The sequence below is a fragment of the Podarcis filfolensis genome (assembly GCF_964270895.1).
Source record: "Podarcis filfolensis genome assembly, chromosome: 10".
NCBI classification, from domain to species: domain Eukaryota; kingdom Metazoa; phylum Chordata; class Lepidosauria; order Squamata; family Lacertidae; genus Podarcis; species Podarcis filfolensis.
This window is the reverse complement of record NC_139612.1, coordinates 11,943,664-11,951,606: the sequence shown is the minus strand read 5'-3', so window position 1 is coordinate 11,951,606 and position 7,943 is coordinate 11,943,664. Positions and strand designations below refer to the sequence as shown.

Genomic DNA, 7,943 nt, shown 5'->3' with positions numbered 1-7,943 from the left:
AGGAATTGTTTTCAGAACTACTTTAGACAACTTTACACACAAGGGCCGCAAAAAGAAATGGACATACAACAGTTCCTCGAGGAAAATGGGCTGAAAAAGGTTTCGCAAGAAAGTAAGATAATATTGAACCAGGAGATATCAGCACAAGAAATAGAAGATGCCATTCAAGGCATGACGCTGGGCAAATCCCCTGGACCGGATGGACTGACTTCCAAATACTACAAAGTTTTGAAGGAAGGGTTGATACAACCTCTGAAGGAAGTCTGCAATGAGATTATGGAGGGGAAAAGGGCACCCGATACGTGGAGAGAGGCCTACATTACACTTATACCAAAGACAGAGACTGAAAAGACCCAACTTAAAAACTACCGACCCATCTCGTTATTGAATGTGGATTACAAAATCTTTGCTGATATTTTAGCAAAAAGACTGAAAAGAGTTTTGATGGAGGAGATTCACGGGGACCAAGCGGGCTTTCTCCCAAAAAGGCAATTGTCGAACAATGTAAGGAATATAATTGATATTTTGGAAAAGCTGGAAGTGAACATAAACACTAAAGCTGTTTTGATATTTGTGGATGCCGAGAAAGCCTTTGACAATATTTCTTGGAGTTTTATGTTGAAGAACCTCCGGGGGATGGGGGTAGGCCAAGGGTTTGAGAATGGTATAGGTGCAATATACTCTGAACAGAAAGCTAAACTAATTGTAAACAATGTGGTTACAGAAGAGTTCAAGATTGAAAAAGGGACACGTCAGGGGTGCCCTATCTCCCCATTACTTTTTATATCGGTCCTGGAGGTTTTGCTTAATATGATTAGGAGGGACCAGTTGGTAAAAGGGATTCAGGTCGGAGCTAAACAATATAAACTGAGAGCATTTGCAGATGACTTAGTACTTACATTACAAGAGCCAGAAGCTAGCACGAAAAGAGTTTTGGAAATAATTCAAGAGTTTGGTCAAATGGCAGGATTTAAATTGAATAAGTCTAAGACAAAGGTTTTGGAGAAAAATTTGACACAGATAGAAAAGGAAAGGTTTCAGAATGAGACAGGGTTAACTGTGGTTAAAAAAGTGAAATATTTGGGTATAAATATGACAGCTAAAAATGTGAATTTGGTTAAAGATAATTATGAAAAAACTTGGAGAGAAGTGAAAAAAGATTTGGAGATTTGGTCCAACTTAAAGCTTTCCTTGTTAGGCCGTATTGCAGCTATAAAGATGAATGTATTGCCAAGAATGTTGTTTTTGTTCCAAGCATTGCAAATAATTGATAAAATGGATTGTTTCAAGAGGTGGCAAAAAGACATATCTAAATTTGTCTGGCAGGGCAAAAAGCCCAGAATTAAATTTAAGATATTAACGGATTCAAAGGAAAGAGGGGGGTTTGCCCTGCCAGACTTTAAACTTTACTATGAAGCGGCAGCTTTCTGCTGGCTGAAAGAATGGCTACTTCTTGAAAACACAGACATTTTGGATTTGGAAGGTTTTAATAACATTTTTGGGTGGCATGCATATTTGTGGTATGACAAGGTTAAAGCACATAAAAGTTTCAAAAATCATATTGTCAGAAAAGCACTACTAAATGTCTGGGTCAGATATAAAGACTTGCTGGAAAATAAAACTCCAAGGTGGCTGTCGCCAATGGAAGCTAAGGCAGTTAAAAAGTTAAATATGGAGTCCAAGTGGCCAAGATACTGGGAAATTTTGGAAAAGGAAGGGGACAAATTGAGATTGCAGAGTTTTGAGAAATTAAAAGGGAAGGTGAGAGACTGGTTTCACTACCATCAAATAAACGAAGCGTTTAAACTGGACAGTAAAATTGGCTTCCAGGTGGAAAAATCAAAATTGGAGACAGAACTGTTAGAACCCAGTACTAAGAATTTGTCCAAAATGTACAATTTGCTGCTGAAATGGAATACACAAGATGAAACGGTTAAATCGGTCATGATTAAATGGGCTCAGGACATTGGTCATAATATCTTGTTTGCTGATTGGGAAAAGTTGTGGACCACCGGGATAAAATTTACGGCATGTAATGCCTTAAGAGAAAACATTATGAAAATGATATATAGGTGGTACATAACCCCAGTCAAGCTTGCAAAGATTTACCATGTGCCTGATAACAAATGTTGGAAATGTAAAGAAACTGAAGGTACATTTTTTCATCTTTGGTGGACTTGCCCGAAGATTAAGGCATTCTGGGAAATGATCTATAATGAACTTAAAAAGGTATTTAAACATACTTTCCCCAAGAAACCAGAGGCCTTTCTCTTGGGTATTGTCGGCCAAGGGGTGTTAAAGACGGATATAACTTTCTTTATGTATGCTACAACAGCAGCTAGAATACTCATTGCGAAGTACTGGAAGACGCAGGAACTACCCACACTGGAAGAATGGCAGATGAAGGTGATAGACTATATGGGCTTGGCAGAAATGACGAGCAGAATCCGAAACCAGGGAAGAGAAGCAGCGCAAGAAGAATGGAAAAAATTCAAGGACTATTTAAAGAAATATTACAAAGTTAATGAAAGTTAGAATGATGTTGGACTGGAAAGTAAATGGTTACTATTAGTAATGGTTAAGACAAGGAGAATAAGGAAGAATAGTCTAAATTTAAATTAAAATAAGGGAAGATTTGCTGAACAATCAATAAGAATTTGGAATACAGAAAGGGGAGGCATGAGGAAGTCGGGGAAGATGGGATATGAAATTAGGATATGAAATGATACATGTTTTTTGTTTTGTTTTCTGTTTTTTGTATGTTTATGTTCGTTGTATTGTGTTTATATGGAAAATAAAAATATTATATATAAAAAAAAAAAGAAGGACAATACAATCCAGAAAGGCAAGACTGGGATGCCACGGATGATGGAGTTTCGCTTTTGTTTAAAATGTTCTCTAGTGCACAGATTTCCTGCATGGATAAGGGGCAATGGGGAAGAGGCGCAAGGGGTGGCAGCTGGGAACCGCTGGGATGCCCTCTGATTCTTCATCCTGGGAACTGGAGCTGGTGCCTGATCCCTGGAGTCGTGGCCCTGTGGACGAAGCAGGGAATGGGCTGTGACTGGCCAAAAGCTACAGACAGAACGTCAGCTCAGACGCATATTCAGCTGCCTCAGCCACACCAAACATTTAGAGGCCTATCCAAGGCAACTAACCGTGATGGCTACGCTCAGCCTCCTCGGTTTGGGGGAGCAATGTTTCTGAAAGAACCTGTAAGAAGCCGCAGGTGGGGAGAGTGTTCCTACGACTCCCAAAAGGTATTTCCCCATGCCCCAGTGCCGGAGGTTTGTCACGTCTCTCCAGGGATTTGGCCAGAATAAGGTAAACGTTGGGGAAAGGCTCCTTTCATGAAAAGAAAACAGAGATATCAGCAGGCGCCTGGCTCCCTGCCAGAGGCAGAGGAAGGAGGAGGGCGGTCCACCCCGGGTGTCATCACGGGGGTGGTGGTGACAAAATTACCATACTTTTATGTCTATAAGACGCCCCCATGTATAAGATGACCCCTATTTTGGGGGACTATAACTTATTCCAAACTTAAAAATAGAAAGCATCAACAAAAGAGGTTTAAAGACTCTCTCAAGGAAATCTAGAAAAATATAGTATAAACACCAACAACTGGGAAACACTGGCCTGTGAGTGCTCCAATTGGAGAACAGCCTTTACCAAAGGTGTCATGGGCTTGGAAGACGCTTGAACTTGGGACGAAAGGGAGAAACGTGCTAAGAAGAAGGCACATTTGGTAAACCCTCACAGTGATCAACTCCCACCCAGAAACCTATGTCCCCACTGTGTAAAGACGTGTGGATCCAGAATTGGCCTCCACAGTCACTTACAAACTCACTGTTAATATCATGTTCGTGGAAAACAATCTTACTCGGCTAAAAGTGATCGCCAAAGAGGAAGAAGATTGGTGAGCTTTACTCATGGCAGAAAAGGCAACAGCCTGATTTTGAATAGCTTTTCTTAACACAGGGACATCTGATTTCCAACAGATACCATCTAGTTTGTTTGTAGCTGATATTTATCCTCAAGCAGCTGAGCTATGTCTGTACAAAGTCCGCACCCCAATCTTCAGATTAATAATTTTAAAAGTGAGTTGGCAAGCGCAGCGTTCATGTGGTCAGTGAAATATCTGGGTACAAGGCAGGGAAGGAAGAGAAAGGAAATCGGCACAATAGTAATTTGTGGCACATTGAGAACTTTCAGAAGCAAATAAATGCTTTTGTATTGTGTATTGTAGCTTCGATTAGCAGCAGCAATTCAGAGAACTGGACAATATGTCGAGCTGTTTCTGTGGCATTCCCAAGTGTGCCTTTAGTAAATGAAATTGCTTATTGTGACTGTTTTTTAAAAAATTCATTTGCTCTGAGCGATTTTTAGTGATGCTTTCTCTCTATAATTCTTATTTGAACCGGACTAAAAATGCAACTATCTAAAGGTTAAAAGGAGTGCAAGCTGTGTTTCTAGCTCCCCTCTGCCCTGTGCTTGTGATTTTGTTGTATTTGTGAGGGTTTTTTGTACGGTTTCTGGTGCATATCTGACCAGAGTCATGACTCGTGAATTGTTTGTCACACTCTGATATGATCAATTTTGAGATCCTCCTATGCTTGCAAAGCACAGTATCGGCGTCGAATCCTGTATTGTTTCATGCAATGGACAATGGCAGAGGAAATGAGCAGACGTTTGGGAGGAAATTACATTTTTGCCCTTGGAATGCTATCGTTCAAGCTTTCCTGAAACCTTAAATCCATTTCATATGCACTAATGACTTTGCAGCTACAGTTAAGCAAGTGCCACTGTCCTGAAAGCTGATCAAGACTAATGTGATCATAAAGCACAGCAGAGATAACAAAATGAACTGCAGTCAACGTCCCCACATGATGTGCCTTTTGTGCTAGTCTTAAGAGCTTAGTGCTTCAGTTCTGTTTAACATTTGCAAAGGTGGCAGAAAGCTGGGCCATGATAGCTTTTCACCGGGAAAGTTTGCAGGGCCTCTTACTGCCTGCTCCTAGGTCTTGCTGACACAATAAAATTGGATCTGAGCTCTACCATTTCGACAGAAGACCAGTGTCTGCAAATTAGAGACTTTGCTCTCAGTACCATCTTTGGAGATTTGAGACATGAGCACGAGAGACGGAGCCTTCTCTGTGTCAGTTCCCCAGTGCTGGGAGGTTCTGCCTAGTTAAAAATCATTGGGCTGCTTCTTTGCTTGACTTTGGCCAAAGTTCTTTGAGCGGAGGGAGGGGGGGACTTTTATTTTGATGGGATTTTAAAGTATGGCTGCCAGAAAACCCTGCTCAAAATCATGGAGAACCACTGCCAATTAGAATATAGACCATGGGTCAGCAAACTAAGGTCCGCGGACCGGATGAGGCCCAATAGATCCGGCCTGCAGATGGTCCAGGAATCGCTGCTTGGATCGCCATTGCATGGATTGCCAGTGCATGCGTTCTTTCCCTCTCCCTCTCCCTCACATGGCGGCACTTTTCTCCTCAGGGACAGAGCAATCTTGTCCCATGCCAGGCTCCATTGACGGTGGGAGTTGGCTTGCCCACCTGCCCGCCTCAGCAGGGCAGCACCGTGAAGGGGGCATGTGACGTCAGCTGCCAACTGCTGCTGCATTTTCTTCCTGCTCCACCTTCCTCTCCCTCAGTCCACCCTTCCTTCCTTCTCCGTGCCTGTTTCCTGCACCGCTTCCTTGCACACTTCCTTCGTCACTGCCCGCCTCCCTTCCTCCTTCCTTCATTCCTCCCATGACATTCAGGTGGGTTGTTGCGGAGGCCAAGGTAGCCGCTTGCAGGTTGGCGAGCGGCTCTGTCTTCTTCTCCACGGTGCCTCTCAGGAAGCAGCAGCAGCAGGTAGTGGGTAAAAGCTCCGGTGACACCCTGGTTCCCCTACCTCCATCCGCGGCTCCTCCACCGGGCTGCTGCTTCTGTCTTCACTGGCCAACACAGCCTCCTACCCTGCCACGGCAGCTGGCTGGCTGGAGAAGCCCAACTGCGGCTACTGGGACGACAACTGGGACAGGTAAAGCGAAGCATCTTCAGGCCTCTTTGCGGGTGGGTGAAAACCGTTCATATTTTTTTTCAAAATATAGTCCGGCCCTCCACAAGGTCTGAGGGACAGTGGAACGGCCCCCTGCTGAAAAAGTTTGCTGACCCCTGATATAGACAATACCAAGCTACAAGCAGACCCTCTAACTTTCCCCATTTTCTAGGGACAGTACTGGATTTACAGAAGCCATCCTAGTTTCGGATCTGATCCTGGAATATCCCACTTTTCATTAGGACAATGCTGGAGGGTATGGAGCTATGTGAGCCAGGCAAATAAGTAACTATACAACCTTTAGAGGACATCTGAAGGCAGCTCTGTATAGGGAAGTTTTTAAATGTTTAATGTTTTATTATGTTTTAATAAATGTTGGAAGTCGCCCAGAGTGGCTGGGGGCAACCCAGTCTAATGGGTGGGGTATAAATATAAATGTTGCTGTTGTTGTTGGATAGGACGGCCCTATTTTCATTGGAGAAATGTTGGAGAGTATGCTTCCTGTGGTCCTATGAGCTTTTTCCACCTGGGACATAAAGTAGTGGGTGGGGGGAGCTATTCTTATGTGGAAGCAAATAAATGATTAACCCCATCTTCCTCTCATAGTGCAGACTTGTTCCCTATTGAGATTCCCTGTGGCTGTGTGTGTGAGAGAGAGAGAGAGAGAGAGAGGAGAGAGAGACTCAGACATTTTGTTCCTTAATTTTGATTCTGGATTTTCTATATGAGGATTCGCCATACTCTGGTAACAAAGACAGATGTTTCAATATTCAGAATCCTTTTTTTTAAGCATCTTGTCTAGTGAATAAATACTGTTCTTCTGAAGGAACATGCTTTGGCATCAGCTGGATGTATGGGGGGGGAACTATTACTGAATTAAAAAACAGCACTTTTTTAATAACATCATTTAATTGGAATTGCTTCAACTGAAAAAAATGATGATGCTGTGACATAACTGTCAAATATTTTTTTTATTGAAAAAACCCTTCAGTTATTGAGTAATAAAGTGATTGTGGCTTTAAGTAAGGTTGGGGAAAGGATATACACATAATCCTCGACCTCAGCTGCCTAAATACCTTGATACACTACAGGGGGGAATGCTTGCAAAGGTAATCATTTAGGTGTTCCTCTCATCATTTCAAAGAGAGCTGAACTCTCTTTTCACTCTAAGGTCCAGATCAGACTTCAAAATAAGATCTGTTTCTTTCTATTACTGAATAAATCAATGTTGCGGCTAATACTCCTGTCTGCTTGCACTGACTCTTTGCCATTTCATTTTGCAGGATTACAAAAACCACAGAGCTATTAAAAGAAGTGTCGTCATACCAATTTGTTACTGATCAGTAGAGCACTTCATTGTAATGCAACAGATTAATATAGAATGTGCAGACAGACACAATGGAGAACATCAGCTGCATCTCTTCTTCCAGAAGTGAGTTTGCATTAATCATTGAGATCAGGAAGCCTGTCACATTTTGAGGAGTTTTATTTTCTACCCCACATTTCAATAATTAGTACTGCAAAACCATCATCTTAACAGAATGAAATAAATAAATAAAAGTGTTAGTTCCGTTTCCTGTGTGCTTCTATCTACCTGCTGCTTCCAGGATAACTGGAAGAAAAATAGCCATAGATCAATGTATCAATCTATCATCTATCTATTTCATTTCAAATTTATCCCTGGGGATTATTGGACACGACACAAGAAGCGTCCTGAAATGCAAAGGAAGGGTAGGATTCTAAGGCAGATGAAGAATTTGTCTCCTCTCCAACCAAGAGATGAGCACGTTGAATGCTTTCTGGCAGAGGATACTCACATATCCTAGAATCATAGGATTGTAGAGTTGGATGGGACCCTGGGGGTCATCTAGTCCGCCCCCCCCTGCAGAGCTGAT

At 42.3% G+C, this 7,943-nt stretch overlaps 1 long non-coding RNA gene across 1 annotated transcript; it reads left to right on the top strand.

The window, feature by feature from the left end:
* Positions 1 to 2,828: 2,828 nt before the first annotated feature.
* On the top strand, positions 2,829 to 7,618 carry LOC310744302. Its single transcript, XR_014539512.1, has 2 exons — positions 2,829 to 3,260; positions 7,332 to 7,618. It is a non-coding gene; the product is annotated as an uncharacterized lncRNA (long non-coding RNA).
* The last annotated feature ends 325 nt before the right edge of the window (positions 7,619 to 7,943 follow it).